Raw genomic sequence first — 19,869 nt, forward strand, 5'->3', positions numbered from 1 at the left:
AGGGAAGAAAACTGGATTATCTACTCAGGCCCACTTCTGGAACGACAAATATATTTCATAGATATTCAACTAACCTTCAAGTATTTTTAAAGCATTAGTGCTTCAGTTATTTTCTTGCCTATGAATATTTGTGTTCTGAAATAATCCCTTCCTTCCTCCTATTTGCTTACATTGTTTAAAATAGTAATTTATTTGGTTATTTCCTCTGTGGGTTATAGTTGAGTCTTCTGTTAATTTTGCGTTTCATTCTCTTTACTCTCCCCAACACTTAAATATTTGCTAAATAATTAAAGTTCCAAAAGAATAAATATGTCTAGGATGTAAAAGCTCACCATAACGTGTAAATCAGGGCTCAGTTCATTGATGGGCAAAGTGTGGAGTATAAGGGAAAGTACCAGTGAGAGAGAATTGTCATAATTTCTTACGAAGGAAGACTGATTTATGCCAAATAGTTGAAAAGCCCTTTTAAGTACATGACCGAGAAAATAGGAGAAAGTTAAGAGGAAAATTAATATTACATCTAAGAAGATATAACCCAAAGGAAGTCATTTCAAAATTAAAATTATGTTCAGTTAATGTTGCCATAGCAGTTTTATCTATATCATGTGGAGGCCAGATTGGACATACTTTTTTAGAACAGAACCCAGATCTTACTCTCAGGCCACTGGCATCTAACTTACATATAACTACACACAACAGGAGCTAATGACAGTATGCCAGGGAAAAAGGAAACAGTTAAACAAAGCCCTGGTAGAGGGAGCTCAAAAACTCAGTTTTAGAAAATTGTGACTTACACTGTTGGCAGAGATCTTAGCTTTGTAGTCACATGAGTTATCCTAGTAGTCTACCTCCTGGAACCTGTTAAAATCCATTTTAAAAAATTGATTTAGTCCTAATTTTGTCTGTAGTTTGAGAGCACTCCTGTACACAAAAGGTCAAAAATATTTTCCATTAGGTTAATATCAAAGATCCTAGATGATCAGTGCTACTAAGTTACCTCCATGATAACAAAGCTAAAACAATGACACTACTGCTGAAATTAAGACATAGATGACTACCACCTCTCAGAAAAGTACGTGATTTCCAAAGCATGTGGAGAAAACACATCAGGAGACCAAGTGAATTCATCCCACCACAAAAATCTCTTTATCCCTCGGACAAAGCCATTAAAGGAAAATGAAGCATTGTTACTGTAAATTTTTACATTCCTCTGGCGTAATAACCTTCATATAGACTCACTAGTGCAAACAGAAAGTGTGCATATCTAAGTAAAAATGTCTCTTGGTATCTTAAAAGATGACTAGATTAGGTAATAAAAGAAGCCCCAATTTTCCAAATAATAGCAGAAGCCATGCCTAATATGGAACCATCTTCATGATAAAGTGGTTTCTTCTGTGGATGCCATGAGGGCAGATCACTTCAGGTGACCTGCAAATTCTTAGTCTTTTGTGACCTGTGATTCTTATTTATTAGGATGCTTGTGGAGACTTTCTTTCCTTATTTATCAATTATTTTATCCTTTGCTATATTTGCTATTCTGATATTAATATAGTCACCATGGAAATAAACTGTGTAGAAGTGCATGTTGTTTAGAATTGCATATTGCAATCGTTGCTACATTCAATTAATTTCCTGATATTAAGAACTGTTTTTCAATTGCAATCTCAGAGGTACCTTGTTTTATTTTTAGAATGAGGTGTTCTGATCAAAAAGATCATTCAGCTCTGTGGTATCTGGGCAAGTCATTGGATATCCTGCAGCCTCAGTTTTCATATCTGTAAAATGAGGCCATCAAACCAAATGAAATAAAACCTTGTAGCCCTAAAATTCTATGCTCCTTTGAAATAGGAATGACCAAAGTGTGGATCTAAAAGGTGTACAGAATAATTTCAACATTCATATTTATGCTACCAAAAGTAATGTGAATATGCAGGACTCTTGCTTTAGATGAACTTGGATGTTCAACTGATGTTATGCATTTTAAAAGAAAGACCAATATGAAAAGGTATATACTAATCAAATCTATTGATACACTGGAAGAGAGTGTCACATCATTATTCAGAGTGTCATCAAATTGGCTTCCCATACCTTCGAATTATATTCATATATTTCAAAGCAGGAAGAGCAACACAGTGATGAGGGAAAAAAATGTTATGAATTCCAGTACTGAGCAGCTTGTGGAACTATGACACAATCCATCCTCTTAGGATACAAGCTCATTGCAGGTTTAACACTCCAGGATTTTTTTAAAATTAGTGCTTAGCTGCTGAAAAATGATCATGTTTTTAAGACTCAGAATGGGAAGGGATTCATAGAATATCAGGGTTTCACAGGGCCCATGAACTCTATTTAGACATGGAAATTTAGTTGCTCCCATTTTCATAAAATCCAATATATAATACCGCTTGTACAGGAAATGAACAACTTTGACATTTCTCCCCTTGAACATAAGGTCTGTTTGCTGAGTGTTAGTGATGGGTGCTAATTATTTCATTCATTCAACAATAGTTTATGATGGACCTACCATGTGCTAACACTATTCTAGGAGCTGCAGATACAGCACTGAACAAAACAAAAATCCATGCCACCGTCAAGCTCACATTCTAGAAGGAGTTGGACAGTAAACAAAATAAATACCTAAATACCTAAATTATTATAAGGCCATGAGTGTTGGAGCGGGTTAAAAATGATACAATAGGGGTGGGGTTATAGAATGAGAAAAAGCACAAGAGGAATGGGAGAATTGTGATTTTTATTTTGGGCAAGCAGGGTAGGCCTCATTGAGAAAGCGGCATTTGAATAATGACTTGAAGAAGGTGAAGGAGGTAAGAGCAGATATCTAAATAAAGAGCAATCCAGACAGTGAGAAGAACTTGTGCCAAGGCCCTGAAGTGGGAACAGGCCTGGTAAGTTGCAGGAATGGCCAGGAGGCCATGTTAGCTGAAAAAGTGACCCAGAAAGAAAATAGCCTAACATGAGGTCATAGAGGAATGAGGAGGCCAGATGGTAGAAGGCCCATGTGCCCGAGAAGGGGAGGCCATTAGCTAAGGATTGACATGCTGTGATTAGGGTTTCCAATGATTACTCTGGCTGCTGGGTTGACAATAGTTTACAGGGGCACAGGCACTAACCCAGGCAGGAGGTGATGGTGGCTTGTATTAGAGTTGTTAACCTTAGATGTTATAAGACATGGTTGGATTCTGGATTTAGTTTGAAAATCAATATGATCTACTGACAGGTTGGATCTGGGGTTATAGAGAAAGAGAGGAATCAGGGATGACTCTAAAGTGTCCTGAGAAACTGGAAAAGTGAATTTGCCATTAACTCGGAAAGGACCAGGCTTGGAGTATGCTGGGTGGGTGTAAGAGATTCAGAATTCAGTTTTAGGCATAAATAAGTAATGAGTATGTTGTGGAAAATGTGTTACAGCTCAGTGTTATAGCTTGGTGTTACAGCTCAGTTGTGACAGCAACCTGGATCCCTGCGAGAGGCCGCTCAGAGAGTTGAAGAACTCAGGTTTATTATACCAGTGAGCCCAGAGGGGTTAACACTCCAAGCTCTGGAGCCTGTCTGTAGGTTTACACAGGCCTTTATATGCTGCCTGTTTACACTTTGCAACATCATATGCAAATAAAGTATAACAAAAGTTGACAAACTAGGAACAAGCTTTGTAGAAATAGACCAATCAGGAGGGAGAGAAATAACCAATCAGGAGTGAGCTCCATGTAAATGAAGTACTACAAATGGACCAGTCAGAAGTTAGGGAAATGGGCCAATCAGGAGTAAGGGAAATAATCAAGGAAGAGTGAAGGAAATAACCAATCAGGAGTGAGCTCAGGGAACCAATAGAATTTTAGGGGTAAGTAAGCCATTTCAGAGGCAAAAAGTGAGATAGAGCCTCTGGGCCAGGGAACGGGATGGTGCTGGCAGGAGAGTAGTGGCCCTGCCTGGGGGTCCTGCCGGTCTTTTTATGGGGCTTCCCGCCTCAAGTACAGTGTTTATATTATCTTTAGTGCTTTTGCATCATAAGTAAGTTCTTATAGAAATGAGGGAAAGTTTGTATTTGTAATTCTTTTAATAATAATTTAATTTCCAATCCTACTCACCTAATAGAGACCCATCTAGACATGTCTAATGTATGTCAAGGAGTATTTTGATGTGAGGAAAGCTAAACATTCCCTTCATTAAAAAAAAAAAAAAAAGTACAAAGAAAACAAAAACTGTTTTTGATTTGGGTGGGGTTTTTTTTGGGGGGGTGTCTATCAATACCTGAAAAGAAAGTAGAGAATTTAGAGGTAAAACTGGACTTCTCCTAGCCTCAGTTGTCTCATCCATAAGTCAAGGACGATATAAACTTCAAAGTTTTGTTATAAGGACTGCATGAGAATGTTATGTAAAGTGTCTGGCACTTAATAAGCACTTGATGCATCTTGTTTTTCTTTATTATTACGGAGAAGATGACTCAGAAACTCAGTCTTGAAAAATGAATAATAGTTGAACAAAATGAGGAAGGACCATTTAGGTAGAGGGAGTAATATGAGTAAAGCCACAGTGTGTTAGAGGGAATTGGAAGTTGGCCAGCATGATGGGATCACGGGGTGTAAAAAGGGAAGCCAGAAACTTGGTTGGGGCCAGATCATAGAAAGTCTTGTGCATTCTTTTATGGAATTTGAACTTTGTCTAATAAGAAATGGGGAAACTTGGAAATATGTTTTATAATGACATGATTAAATTTGCCTGTTAGTAAGTTGGCAGAAATATGCAAGAAAAGTTGGAAGGGTGAAAAATTGGAAGAAGTTAACAATTCAGGATTGGAATTGGGGATATGGGCTCGAGCTATGTCAATGGATAAGGAAATGATACAAGATGACAGGAAGAAGAAATTCTAAGGAAGTAGAATTTATAGGACAAGTAACCAATTGGTAAGATATGAGGATGGAAGTAAAGGAGAGAGGAAACAGGATGATTCCAAGTTTTCTCACCTTACTGAGAGGCAGGTTAGTCCTGTTGAGTTTAAGGTGATCGTACAAAATTTCAGGTAGCTATAACCAGTAGCCAACTGGGCTATTCAGACAGAATGGTAGAGACAGAAGCCAGAATGAGGTCTGGTTTAAGAGAGTAGATGGACATTTAGATTTGGGAACCAGTAGCGTAAAGTATACAGCATTCCACACACATCACTTAGATGTGAACTTTAGCCCTGTTCCTAGGGTTGGCCTGGAAACATTCTCACGATGATCTGTAGGCACAACTGAAGCCAAGAGAGGCAATGAAATGCCCAAGAGAACATTAATGGAACAAAGAGGAGTGAGTCAAATATTGGATTCTAGACACCCACATTCAGTAGGAGGGCACTGAGTAGGTAGTGATGTCATGGAAACCAGGAGAGCAGGGAGTTTCAAAGAGAGATTAAAGGTACTAAAATGAGAATTAGAGTTAATTGGATATAGTGGGTTCAAAATGACTGTTAGCAAAGCAAAGTCCATGGAGTGGTAGGATTAGAAACTTGGTTGTAGTGACTTGAAAAAGGAAGAATAGATCAGGAAGTTGAGCAATCAAGTGTTATTCTTTCCAAGAACTTGGCCTATGAAGAAGGAGAGTAGCTAGAGAAAAATATTCAAGGTCACAGGATAGATTTTTTTCTCATGATCAAGACCTTGAGCTTGTTTTCAAGCTTTGGAGAAGAAGCTGGTAAAGAGGTTGAATCCCTGATATAGAAGAGGGCTAATGACAGAATCTCTAGGACACAGAGATGGAATTAGAATCTGGAAGAAACTGGGAGTCTTTTTATCAAGAGTCCAGAAGAGGGATGAACCTTAAAATGGAAAAGGATTAACTGGAAGAAAAGAATAAGAACTTGAGACAGTTCATACCCAATGATCCCAATTTTCCCTGAAATGTAGGAAAGCAGGGATGCTGAAAAGTGGGGTAACATGGATATGAGGAGATAAAGTTTGGTTGAACCACTGTGGAGAATGGGAAAGAGACAACCACAAGTGTGTTAAATGGAAGATAGCCAAGGGTATAGAGCAGTGGTCCTAAAATCTGGTACATCTTGTTAGAAATGCAAATGTGGACCCCACTCTATACCTGCAGAATCAGAAATTCAACAATCTGCTTTAACAAGACCTCCAAGGGATTTTGAGTTTCCCTAATACTTGAGAACAACTTCTACAGAACTTGTAACTTCCCTCAACTAGCAAGCATGAACTATGCTACTCGACCACATTCTAGTCATTTTTTAGTAATAATTTTTATAGCATTGTGAAATATATTTATTCAGAACAATATCCTTAAGGATTTTTTTTTTAGAAAAAGCTCTGCTGGTTTCTTCTGGAAATGGAAGTCATACAAGATTAAAAACTCTGAACCAAGAGAATCCTTTCTTCGAAGTTTTACAAAGCAAATACTGTAAAAAAAAAAAAAAATACTGTAAAACATTTAACCCTCTACTCAATTTCTACATTCATAATAGAAATAATGAAATTGTCATTCATTCCATCCGAAGTATTCAGTAACTCACTGTACAGTAGCAGTTCTCCAATTATGCTCCTGCATTACTATCACCCCATTCTAACTAAATAATAGTGGTCACTTCTCAATTCATTTGGGAGAAAATTTATGAGTTGAATTTTCTCAATTTTAAGTTATTCTCCCATAAATTTTTCTTAAACTTTTGGCTCTTGCAACTGCTTATCTTGCAAAAAGTGCTAAGAGATTACAAAATAAGTGAACAAATTAATGAAACTTGAAGTTAGCCAGCCATGCTTAGTTCAGTAGTTTCTCTATAATTGGATGCATCTTTGTGACAGTGATTTTTATGACATAACAAAAATATAGTCATTTTCTGCTACCATTGTTCCACCAATATTTCCTTTGCTCAAATCTTTGGAACCTAACTTGGAACTGCTTTCAGGATCTGGGGTAAAGAATACCTTAAACAAGAAAAGCCAACAGTCACAGTCTAGAAGAATCTTAAAGTCTTATTTTACAGCCAAATAGGTAGGTGGGTGATCAGGCTGACTTATCTAGGTATGCCTTGCTTTAAGAAATATAATATGTGGAAATGCATATTTACAATCTACAGGTGCACATAGCAGATGACAGTGAGATATCTCCGATTTCAGATAAGACCAATGTCTGAAAGTTAATTTGTACAATAAACAAAAGATGAATCACAAAAGGGATATAGATCCAAGACAACAAGACTTCATTATAACCTGATTAAAATAACATGTAAATAAGAAGAGAGGTTAGTTAGTTACAAGGGACAGAAAAAGCAGAATTGGAACAAATTAGCATAGCACATTTCTATATTGTAGAGATGAAGTGGGCAAAGATAAATGAACCAGACTCTCAGAGTCCTAGTATCATTCAAGAATTCAGACTAGGTACCTCACTCCTCTTACCCTGATTCTGTTGTGATCAGCAGTTTTTAGAGATTTTGGCTTCCGTGGAGCTTTCCAAATAGTATGATGATCTGGCTGACAGGACAGTTCATTCCACCCAACTCAGCATTTTAGTTTGTGTGCTGGGTCTCTTATGAATTAGGGTGTGTCAGCTCTGGAACAGCGATAATGTTGCCTGGTAAGGCTTGGGGAGCCAAACCCCAAACTCCAAGTCTACTGTAAAAGACTAAGACAGCCCTCCTTGGCAGCACCCCAACCTGGAAACCTGCCTTGCTTCTGAACAACTACAGGAAACAGATAAATTAGCATGTGCTTATTCACTTCATAAAAGGATCATTTGCTTTATGAAAATATTTTAAAGCATGGGGAACTTAAAATAGATGAGAAACTGAGACAGGACTTCTGAGTTCAATCAGAAATTCTTTAAGCTTAATATAACCAGTCTTGATGGCGTGGTGGGTTGTCAGTCTGAATGTATTGAACAATCGCACGTTTGAGAAGTTTAGCAGGTAAAGGAAGGAAGGAAACAAGATGGAAGGCGGGAAGGGCACAATGGAAAGAGTTTTATTGTGTTGTTGTTGAGTTCCCCTCCCCCACCACGAAAAGGACACTAGATCAGGAAAAAAGAGAGGAGCCAATAGAAACAGAAATACAGAAGTCATCAGGTAGGGGGAAGATATAGCTCAGTGGTAGAGCACATGCCTAGCATGCACAAGGTCCTGGGTTCAATCCCCAGTACCTCCATAAAATAAATAAATGGAGGAAATTGGGTAGAAGAAGGGAGTTGAGTGGAATCCAGGCTCCCAAGAAGATTGAGTTTGCGGGGCAAAGTAACATATGTCTTCTCCGGGAAAAGCACCTTCAAAATTCCTCTGAAATAGAACATTCGGGTACTTCTATTAAATGCATAACTTATTACTATAGAATGGCTTTAGATTCCCCTTCCTCTGATCAGGTATCTCTCAACTTTTTATTTACCAAATATGAATTAAGTGCCTCTCACAATTAAAAGAGGAAGAAAGACGTGGTCCCTGTCCTAGCAGAGCTTACACTTGAACAGGAGAAATGGACTTGTCAACAAATCACTGTGGGTCTTATACAGGTGCAACATACTATGGGGTCATAGAGGGGATGAGTTTTATTTCTAAATATTTAAAGAAGACTTCAGAACCATTTAATCCGCCTGGTTAGTGACATCTCTTCACCAGGTTCCACTCCTAACCTGCAGGTTCCAGTGTAATTAGGCTTTTACAGTTGCTTCCAATCAGTTAAAACAGCAGGCATGTCATTTGCTTTAATAGTAGAAACAGTACTACATACTCTAAGGGATTCAGAATTGTGTAAGATATAATCCCTGCCTTCAAGAAATCTGCGGTTCATTTGGAGAGATAAAGCTAACAGAACATTTTATTTTTTGCTACTTGTGTTTAAATAAACTTTCCTTATTAAAGGGGAAAGTAATTAGGCTGTACATTTTTCCCAGACAGAAGAGACTTTAGATGGGGGGGGGGGGAGTCTGAAGAAAAAGGCAGACCAAGGAGTTGTGATATTAATTAGAAAAAACAAAGCAAAAAACCCTTTACACTTTGGATCCATGCTCCAATCTCTCTGATAGTCTGCAGTTTGAATACCATAGTCCTAAGTGTGGATTTTTTTTTTTCTTTTGGCGCTTATTCTGCTTGGTGTTCTCTGAGATTCCTGGTCTGTGGTTTGGTGTCTGTCGTCAATTTTGGAAAATGTGCGGCCATTATTCAAATAATTCTTTTGTCCCTCTCTGTCTTTCCTCTTTTTCTGGTATTCCCATTACAATTATGTTACACCTTTTCTAATTGTCCCCCAGTTCTTGAATAGCCTGTCCTGATTTTTTCATTCTTTTTTCTGTTTCTCAGTTTTGGAGGTTTCTACTGACATATTTTCAAGCTCACTGGTTCTTTGTGTCATTTCTGCTGATGAGCCCATCAAAAGCATTTTTCATTTTGGTTACAGTGTTGTTGGTTTTTTTTAATCATTTCTTTTTTATTCTTTCTTAGCATTTCCATCTTCCTGCTTACATTATCCATCTGCTTTGCAGTCCACTTTTTCCACTGTTGCCCTTAGCATAGTAATCATAGTTATTTTAAATTCCCAGTCGGATCATTCCCAAAACTCTGCCATATCTTAGTCCGGTTCTGCTCCTTGCTTTGTCTCTTCAGATTGGATTTTTAGCCTTTTTGGCACTCCTTGCAATTTTTTGTTGAAAGCCAGACATGATGTATTAGGTAAAAGTAAGTGAGGTAGATAGGCCTTCAATGTGAGGTTTTGTTTATCTGGGCTAGGAGTTAGGTTGTGTTTACTACTGCTGTAGCCATGGTGTTAGAGGCGAAATCTCCTCTAGTGTCCTTATTTTTGTCTCCCTGAGAGATTCCTTCTTAAGTAGGATCTGAGGCTTCCAGGTCTTTCAGCTATAATTGTTTGTTTTTATACAGGAAGCTGATTGGCATGCTGGGAAAGTATGGGGCAGGGGGAGTGTTCTATAAGCCTATGATTAAGTTTCAGGTTTTCAGGGAAACTGTGTCCCTGGACTGTGGCCATCTCAAGTACGTCTCATCTTTTCCTCCCCACTCCCCTACCTACCCATCCTTAAGTAAGAAGGAAGGCAGTGGATCCTGGAACTGGGTATTTCTCTTTCCCCCAGGTAGACGGCTAGAGGGGGCTGGAATTAGGTATTTCCCTTCCCTCGGGTTAGTTAGGCTCTGGCAAAATAGTCTCTGTTGAGGGCCAGCAAAGGCAGAACAGAGTTAATCAGAACAGAGTGCTCTGGGTTTGTTTCAAAATGACTACTTTTCCCATCCTTCCTGCAGGAAGTTCCAGGCTATATCTCTCTGATCTTAGCCCTGAGAACCCAGTAGGACTCTTGGATGTAAAAGTCAGGAACGCGGAGGGGCCCCCCAAAGGCTGGGCTCCAAGGAGGCTTCATCTCTTAAGCTATCACTGCAGCAATTAGTCAATTACCCTCTAAGTGTCCAGTCAGGTTCCACCAGTGGCTTCTGTTCCTGGTAAGCAAACTATGATGGTCTGTATTCATCTGTCTCTGCAGTGTTTGGGGCAGTGGTTTTGAATATAACCACGCATAAATATTCAAAACATGATATGTGATCCCCAGGGCCTCCTCTAAAAATAAATAAGTAAGCCTAATTACTTCCCCTCCCCCCCAAAATTAAAAATAAATAAAATTTTTAAAAAATTAAAAATAAATAAGACAAAAGATACGTGAAGAGCAAAGTTTTAAAGATATTGGCAACTGGATACAATATGGTGTCTTTATGACTTATCCGTAAATTTTTGCAAGTATTACTTTACCCCGATCTAGCATCATTCTCCAGACCTAGATAGAATACTTTCTTTTCTAAGTCACCTTAAATCTTTATCTTGAAATCAGGCAGTCCCTCAAAAAAGCTCTTCTAACCTTAATACCAGTTTGTCGCTGGAGCCCTGATTTAGGGCTCACCGCCTTGTAACAACCAGAGCTGTCTTTTATGGAGTGCCTGCCATGTGGTGTGCGCTCTAACGCACCTTTATCTCTAACGCTTACAATGACCTAGGAAAGTAGGTATTATTGGCCCCATTTTAGACAAAAGGAAATTGACGCTCAAGGTGGATATATAATTTTCTCAAGGCACACAACAAGTAAATAAAGAGCTTGCATTTAATCCAATGTTTGTGTGACTCTCACATGACTTGAAAATAACAGAGGTACGGGGGGGTTGGGGAAAACAGGGGAGAAGTGGCGGCCGAGACTGGGTCTTAGTGTATAAGTCAGTTTTCTTTCCTCTCTTTCTTGCCCCTTTCTTCCAACCACAGGTGTTGCTTCCAGCGATAGAACAGGTTTAGTTCTAGTAAATGGTAACTGAGAAAGAGGCGGTAATCTCCTTCCAACAGGTGTTTGCCTGGCCTTTAAAGGATCTGGGTAAGACGGCCTCAGATCCCTCCTTCCACCTTGGGCAAAATTGGATGCTCTCCGCAAGACTCCTCCACAGTCCAGGGAGTTTATAGTCTTGTGCTCACCTCCAATTCTGACTTCCTGATTCGACTAAATTTGGCTTCTCCCCTCTGTCTTGTATATTCTTTTATCTCAGTTTCTACATCTATTTACACTTGGAACTCAGCCACTTTCCTTGACTTCTATTATTTAAAAACACCATTCTTACAAGGCCTCTTTGTGTAGAGTGAGCTTTGCTGAAGGTAAGGAGACATGAAAAATTGCAGCGCAGCGACAAAGATAACTTACAATTGAGTACAATACATCCCTGTTTCAAAAATGCCTGCAGCGGTACTGATGTCTGCAATTTACTCTGAAATTCATTTTTTTTTTTTTAAGAAAGATGAGTTGCTGGAGAGATAGAGGGATGATAGATGTACAGATAAAACAACTGTAATAAAATATTAATGGAGACTATAGGTGGGTAAGTCAACAGGCGCTTGCTGTAAAAATTCAACTTTGCTGTTTAAAATTTTTCTTAATAACATATTGGGAAAAACAAAAAACAAAACCAAAAAAATCCCTCCCTTCTCTCTGCCAAGTCACTCAGCCCTTCATCCTGCTCTCTCTTCCATTTTGGATGTCTCTACAACAGGGAAACCCTGCCAAGATTTCTGTTTATTTCTAGTGGAAAGCAGTTTAACTTTCTTTGTTGCATTATCTCCTACTCGTCATACTTTTATTGTCATCTCACCCAAGCTGCTTAAGATCTTCTCCTAAACGGTGACCTCCTGAAGGATTCTTTAAGAGCAAGAATCATCTTATATATATATATATTTATACTCTCTTTAATGCATTTAACAATGCCTTGTCCAAAAGAGATACTGAACATTAAATAACAGTACATGAAGCCTAAAGAAGCTGGTTTAAGTCCTGGCTCTCACTAATTGTGTGACCTTGGCCTTGTATAACTTCTCTGAGTCCATTTCCAAGTTTCCTAATCTGAAAAAGAGGTATGACTTAAAACAAACAAACAAACAAAAACCTACCTCACAGGATTGCCATAAGAGTTAAATTGGATACTGTGGTCTTTTAAAAACTATAACCAGCAATTGAACAATTGGATAATAGAAAGAAGGCAGAACCTGTTTATGTGACTGACTGGTGGGGGTCCCTGCCTTTCTGGCTAATGAGCAACAGGAATTCAAAAGCCAGTACATTTTCCTACTGGGGCAGCTCATCCTCTTCCAATGGCTTTCCTTCTCCGGTTCCCATTTCCAAGACTAGTGGCAGCCCTCTTAAATGAGCTACTGCCCAGATGGTATGGCAACTTTCTGCAGATTCCATTTGGCACAAACAAAATGCATGCATCCTTGTCAGTCCAAACAGTGGTAATGTTCATCTGCAACTTCTCTTCATCTTCAGCTTTAGATCCTAGTGCCTTGGGTTTTAGTAGTTACTTCTGGAGCATCAGAAATGTCTGTCTGGTTCAACATTTTATAACACTATGAGATATACATTAAATAATGCAAGGAGGGTATTGGTTAAAGTGAAAACAATTTAAGTATCCCTTATCCTCTTTTAATTTATCTGCTTCTGTAGCTGAAGGTAATATAAATGGGAATTTTAAAATAATTGTTCCCTCAGCAACTGGCAAATTTTGCAAATTGCCTCTTATTGATCTTGGAGTTGCAAAAATCTTACACCACAAGGTGAATTATGAAAGATCAGTCAATATCAGGATGCCTTTCCAGGGCAAGTCATTTGAAACCAACATTTAAACAGAAGAATAAGAAAGATTTTAAAGAGCCTTGAAATGGTTTCACCAAAGTTGGTTAAATACATATTCATATTTTATATATTTCTCAGGGAATATTTTAGTAATTATAAAGCTTCTTACAAAATGTCAAAAGATAATAACCAGTTATATAGAGCATGTTTTAAAAACCTTGACTATAACAATTAATACTTAAATATCTATTTAAGAGTCTTTTTTTGGAAAGGCATAAACATAGATTATTTTTTTAAGTATCTTTACCACAATTTCTGCAAAACATTTTGGCAGACCTATGCGGTTTTAAAAAGTAACCCACACTCACAGGACATTTTTCTTCTTAGGATCATAAAACACTTTCAAGGATCCAAGTTCATTGTACTAACTGTGTCATTAACACAAAAGTAGGATTTAAGGATTTAAGGATTTCTTTTGTTTTTCTTCAGCAGATTGGCAGTGGGTATAGGCTGTTTTCCTCCATACTTAATTATTCTGATTTTCCTTATAATTGATAGGGGTGGGTTTAATCTAGCAGGCCAGTATTAGATGTAATCTATTCGAGGAACCAGAACATTGCTGCCACATTTGATCACCCCCTCTTCCTTTATTTGGATTCAAACTAGTATCTGTTGGGTGCCTACTGCGCATGAGGCAGTGTTCCAAATGCTGTGGGTTTAGCAGTAAACAAAACAGAGATGCGCTCATGGAGCTGACTTTGTCATAAATGTGTGAGTTGGGGGAAGAGGGAACACAGATTATAAGTAAATAAACAAGTAAGCATACCAAATGGTGAACTATTAGAGAAACAGATAAAAGTAACACAGGAGAAGGGACATAAGGGAGCCAGTTGAGGGTGGAGAATTGCTATTTCACACACACAGTCTAGAGAGACCTCACTGAGAAGGTGACATTTAAAGGATAAGGGGGTGAACCACAGAGACGCCCTGGAGGAAAGTACTCCAGGCATAAAGAAATGCAAGTGTAAAGGACACACATTCTTGAGACTGTCTCTGAGATCTTCTTCATGCTAAGCACGTGCTCTACCACTTGAGCTATCCATCCTTTTTGACAGTGCTGTTGTCCATGGACATCTCTTAATTCATTCTTAACAGTATCCATGCAGCTGAACACAATTTACAATTCTTAGGCTATCTGTCAACAACATACTAGACATCAACATAACAGACCAACCTGATTGGTTATTCACAGTTTAACAAAAAGAAAAGGATGTGAAATTCATATTTTAGCAAGAGAAAGATTCTTGGCGTTCCAGAATCAGAACATCGCATTTTGAAAGTTAGATTTTAATACTCTCTTCATTAATATATTTTAAGATCAGGAAGGCTAATGAGTTATAACTTTAAGAAGTAGCAAACTTAGAAAAGATTTCAAAAGGTCATCTGGTTTATCCCCCTGCCCCTTGGCAGATCCGTACTGAAGCTGATCTAGGTTACTGCAAAGAGAAATATACAGCATGAACTCTGTCACTTCCGGCTTCTCCATTCAATATTATTTTTTATGAGATTCATCCATATTGTTACATGTAGATGAACTTAATTCACTCTCATTGCTCATCATATTCCACTATGTCACTACGTCACAATTTATTTATCCATCCTACTGTCGATGTCAGTTTTGTAGTTTCCTTTCTGGTTATTATGAAGAGTGTTGATATGATCAGTCTCCTGCTTGTCTTTATACTTAAGCAATTTGTTGTTTTAGTTCAGTATTAGTTTCCCAAGATTCAGCCATGATATTGTGTGTAGCTGTTGTCTATTCATTTTCACCATAGATTGTTCTATGGCATAAATATTCCACCATATGCTTACCCTTTTACTGTTGATGTTTCTAATGTGGCTATGAATATTCATAGATTGTCCTGGAGCACGTATACACCGGTTTCTCTCAGGAATAATTTCCCTGTTGAAGTGCTATAGCTCCTTCCCCTCAACAGGTTTCTAGTCCCAATCATTCATTTTTTCTTTAATTAATTAATTATTTTAAAATTTGAGATATTCCCATTACATAAAATTCACCCTTCTAAAGTGTACAATTCAGTGTTTTTTTTTTAGTGTATTCACAATATTGTGTTGTGATCACCACTACCTAATTCCAGAACATTTTTATAACTCTGTAAAGAAATACCACTTGTTAGTAGTCCCTTCCCTTTACTCCCACCAGCCCCTGGCAACCACTAATATACTTTTTTTTTTCTGGATTCTGGACACTTCATATAAAAAGAATCATGCAACATGTGATCTTTTGTGTCTGGCTTCTTTCACTTAGCATAATGTTTTCAATGTTCCTCCACGCTGAGGCATGTATCATTACTTCATTCCTTTTTTATGACTGACTAATATTCCACTGAATGGATATACCACTTTATTTCTTCTTTCCAACAGTCAATAGACTTTTGACTATTATGAACATTTGATCATATAGCCACATTTTGGCTGTTATGAACAGTGCTGCTATGAATATCTGTGTTCAAGTTTTTGTGTGAACATATGTCTTCTTTTCTCTTGAGTGTAATTGCTGTGTTTTGTGGTAGTTTTATGTTTAACTTTTTAGGAAACTGCCAAACTGTTGTCCACATTGGCTACATTATTTTACATTCCCACTATCGATATTTCAATCTCCCCATACCTTCTACAACGCTTACAATGTTGTTGTCCATCTTTTTTATTATAGCCATTGTAGCAGGTAGGAAGCAATCTCATTGTGTTTTGATTTGCAGTTCTCCATTGGCTAATGATGTTGAGCATCTTTTCATGTGCTTATTGGCCATTTGCATTTCTTCTTTGGAGAAATGTCTATCATGATTTTTTGCATATTTTTAAAAAGGGTTGTTTTGCCTTTTTGGTTGTTTTGCTGTTGAGTTGTAAGACTTCTCTGTATATTCTGGCTTCTAGAGAATTATCAGATATATGATTTACAAATATTTGCTCCCATTTTGTGAACTGTTTTTTATTTTCTTTCTCTTATTTTATTTTATTCCTGTGAGGCCATAGGACATGTTGGTCTAGAGCCCTTGTTCAAGACATTATAGGGAGTTAGTTAAAAAGAAGTACCAGTACACGTCCCATTCTGCACCTCTACCCTCTCTTCTAAAATGTGCTGAAAAGAAATATAGTTCGCATGTAGTCCTGTTTCTCTGCTCCTGGAAGGGAGTTCAGAGGAAAGAGACCATGTCTCCACTCCAACATAAACCTTTTGAAAGTTTCTTTTCTTTCAATGGCTCCAAACTGCATACTCTCTCACTGAGAAGAAAAGAAAATTGAGCAACTTGTATTAAAATGATCAAAGCCACATAGGTTTTTCACATAATACAGTGATTTCACAGGTGAAGTGAATGAATTTAAACTAGTTTATTTTTCCTTTCATACATACATAATAAAAATTACTGATGGATTGTTTAAATTTATTTTATTTAGATATAAGACACCCCCGTTTTTGGGGGGACAAGTGCAAAGCAACTTTCTGACTATTTTTCTTCCAGTTTTTAAATTTTTAACTCTGACAGTAGGAAATATTCTATAGAGTGTTATGCTCTGAAAGGAAATATTTTTGCCAGATCTCTGCTGAGAGGGAAACTTGAAGGCTGAGTTTATAAAAGTTTACAAACAAAAGTTGAAAATAGAAAAACTTTCAAATTTCAAGGCTGACTCTAAGATGAATTATGGTGCTTATGTATCATATGCTTAGTAATTCTTTCCTTATTAATATATGTTCCACAGTTCAAGTTTTTTTAATGTAAAAAAATTTAATAAGATTTTTTTAATTGTTATTAAAAATTTTTTTTTCCACTTAATAAGGGCTCTGGGGATTGAACCCAGGACCTTATGCACACCAAGCATGCAGTCTACTACAGAGCTATAACCCCTCACCACACAATTTGTTCTATCACAGATACCTCTGCAAAAGATATTTATTTTTGTATGAACCTATACCACCAACATCAGAGAAGCCATGATTAAATCCTGAATGACAATATATAATAAATTTTAACACCTCAACTAGTTTCTACATTTACAGTTATGGGTACACTGTAATAATCCCCTTCAATAAGGATAAACAGCAGTGAAGTAAGTTAAAAACAGAAAAAAGGCTATGAAACTACTAGATACAACCCATGTTTTCAACAATCTTGGAGAAAAATAAGCTTTAAACTAGGTAAATGAGTGAAGATCTGGAACGTTTCATCAGTTTCTTTTTTACTTGACAATAATGAGAAATCATCCAATAGGATTTTAGAATTGTTGATGAGCCACGTACATATTAATCTGACCTAAATGTTGAAGTCAAAATCCTAATTAAGACTTTCTAGGATGAGACAAGTATAAAGTTTGATTTTAAGGCATGTGAGAAATTCCTGTTTCAGAAATTCTAAGAATCAACACAACATGGTTAAGCCTCAAACCTGGTCATCAAAAACTACAGAAAGCTAAAGATTTTACTTAAGAAATAGAAATAAATATATTCTCCAGGCAAAGATGTGAATTAACAGAAAAAAAAAACTGTATTGACAGAGGAAAGAACAGTGGTCAAATAAGTTTTTTTTTTAATGTCTTACCATTTTTTAAACTCTGGTGAAAGTTTATTTCTGCCGCAGTGGCACTAATAGGAATTGTCTCTTATAAAACCCCTGTAAAGATTAGATAATGGAATCCATTTAATTTATGAAAAGAATCAAATGAATTTAACACCAAAGATATATTTATGGAAATGAAAGATAACAGGCTCTAAGTGTTTTGTGTTTGCAACATATTTAATTTAAATAAAACTGAATGTAAAAGAATATGGAAAGGCTATGTACATGTAAGACTGAAATATTATGCTGTTCACCAGAAATTGACACAACATAATAAACTGACTATACTTCAATTAAATACATTTAAAAATTTTTTTAAATTGATGATAGTTCTCCTAAAACAAAGTTAAACAGCAAAGAAGGTACATCTTTCCCTCTTTCAACTTGTGTCATAAAGAGCATATGATTTGTATTTTTGTTGCCAGAGTATGACAATGAGGTAAACACACACATGGAGTTACTCTTACATATTATTATATTATTGAAGGCCACTCTTCTGTTATATCTGCTGTTGAGACCTCAGTTAGGTTTTTGAAAGTTATGAAATGTATTATTCTTTTGTGGGAAAATATGGAGTTATTACAATTTGTATTTATATTTGCTAATATATTTTAAAAAGGAAAGGTGGTGACAAAGCAGGGAGATCAGGAAATCACTCTGTTAAATTCTGTATCCCCACTGAGCTAGGATTAGGATTAGGATGAAATTAACTGAGGCACTGGCCTTGAATGCAAAATTTAAGGGCGTTCTAAGAAACTCATTATTCAAAATAACATTTCAATGCAGTAGTCTTAAAAATCAAATTTAATACCAAAAGATCCCTGATGAGTGAAGTATCTAAACTTTAAATAAAGATAGGACTGGCTCCTGCCTTTGCAGGCTCTTCTGCCTCACCCTTCTCCTGGCTTTGCTCAGAGAAGCCTCCATTCAACTCTCCTGTTCAGACCGAGAAGGGTGAATTGGGCTGGAATAGTGGAACAAGGACCAAGAGCACGGCTTCTAGAAGCAGACTGAAACTTCTCCCTCTTGTAAATGTGTACAAAGGTAGGAATTATGGTACCAAGGCCATCTGCGACCTAGCTATAAGCAGCCTCGCCAACTTTATTCCCCCACTGCATTACAGTATTCCCTTCTAGACGGGATGTTCCCTTTAATGTTCCCACACATTTTTTTTCCACTTTGATTTAGCTCCGTATTTTCTAAAAATACTTCAAAGACCTTTAAATTCGCTCAGAAGCAATAATTAAGTAGATTTGGGAAACAGTGTATTCTAGTTTCTTCTCATGGAGATTCAAGATGCATACAGCACACTAAAAGCTGGGAGAAAATTGGCAGTACTAAGTCTGTTTATTTTGTTTCATTCAATGTTTCTCTGATTTATTTTCTGGAGAACCATAGCATTGCCTAATCTCTGATCTCAAGTACAGTAAGATAGCATCATCGAATCCAGCTCCCTGCCTTTCCTGGGTGGTAGCAATTTGCTTTTCAGATCCTGCATGATATCTATCTACCCACCTTCCTGGTTCTTTCTTCTTCTTCTTCTTTTTTTTTTTTTTTTACTTTTCATTTCATTTCATTCTATTTATTTATTTATTTGTTTGTTTATTTATTTAATGGAGGTACTGAGGAATTGAACCCAGGACCTTGTGTATGCTAAGCATGACTCTACCACTGAGCTACACCCTTTGCCCCATCCTGGCTTTTTATCAGCTAGACATATAGCAGCTCTGGAATTTTTGCCTGTGGTTTTATTTGTGTATATATTTTTTTGATTTATATATATTTTTATTGAAGTACAGTCAGTTTACAATGTTGTGTCAATTTCTGATGTATAGCATAATGCTTCAGTCATACATGAACATACATATATTTGTTTTCATATTCTTTTTCACTGTAAGTTACCACAAGATATTGAATATAGTTCTCCGCACTATACAGTATGAACCTGTTCATGTACTTTATATATATTAATTAGTATCTGTAAATCTTGAACTCCCAATCTATCCCTTCCCACCCTCTCCCCTCTGGTAACCATAAGTTTGTTTTCTATGTCTATAAGTCTGTTTCTGTTCTGCAAACAAGTTCGTTTGGCTTTTTTTTTTTTTTTTTTTTTTAGATTCCACATATAAGTGATATC

The 19,869-nt window shown here is 37.0% G+C and overlaps 1 protein-coding gene across 6 annotated transcripts in view; it reads left to right on the forward strand.

Annotated features, from left to right (window-relative positions):
* Window positions 1–19,869, forward strand: part of RUNX2 (RUNX family transcription factor 2) — a 300,299-nt gene that overhangs the window by 51,492 nt on the left and 228,938 nt on the right. The window lies entirely within an intron of this gene.

This window comes from Camelus dromedarius, chromosome 19 (genome assembly GCF_036321535.1).
Source record: "Camelus dromedarius isolate mCamDro1 chromosome 19, mCamDro1.pat, whole genome shotgun sequence".
In the NCBI taxonomy this organism is placed as follows: domain Eukaryota; kingdom Metazoa; phylum Chordata; class Mammalia; order Artiodactyla; family Camelidae; genus Camelus; species Camelus dromedarius.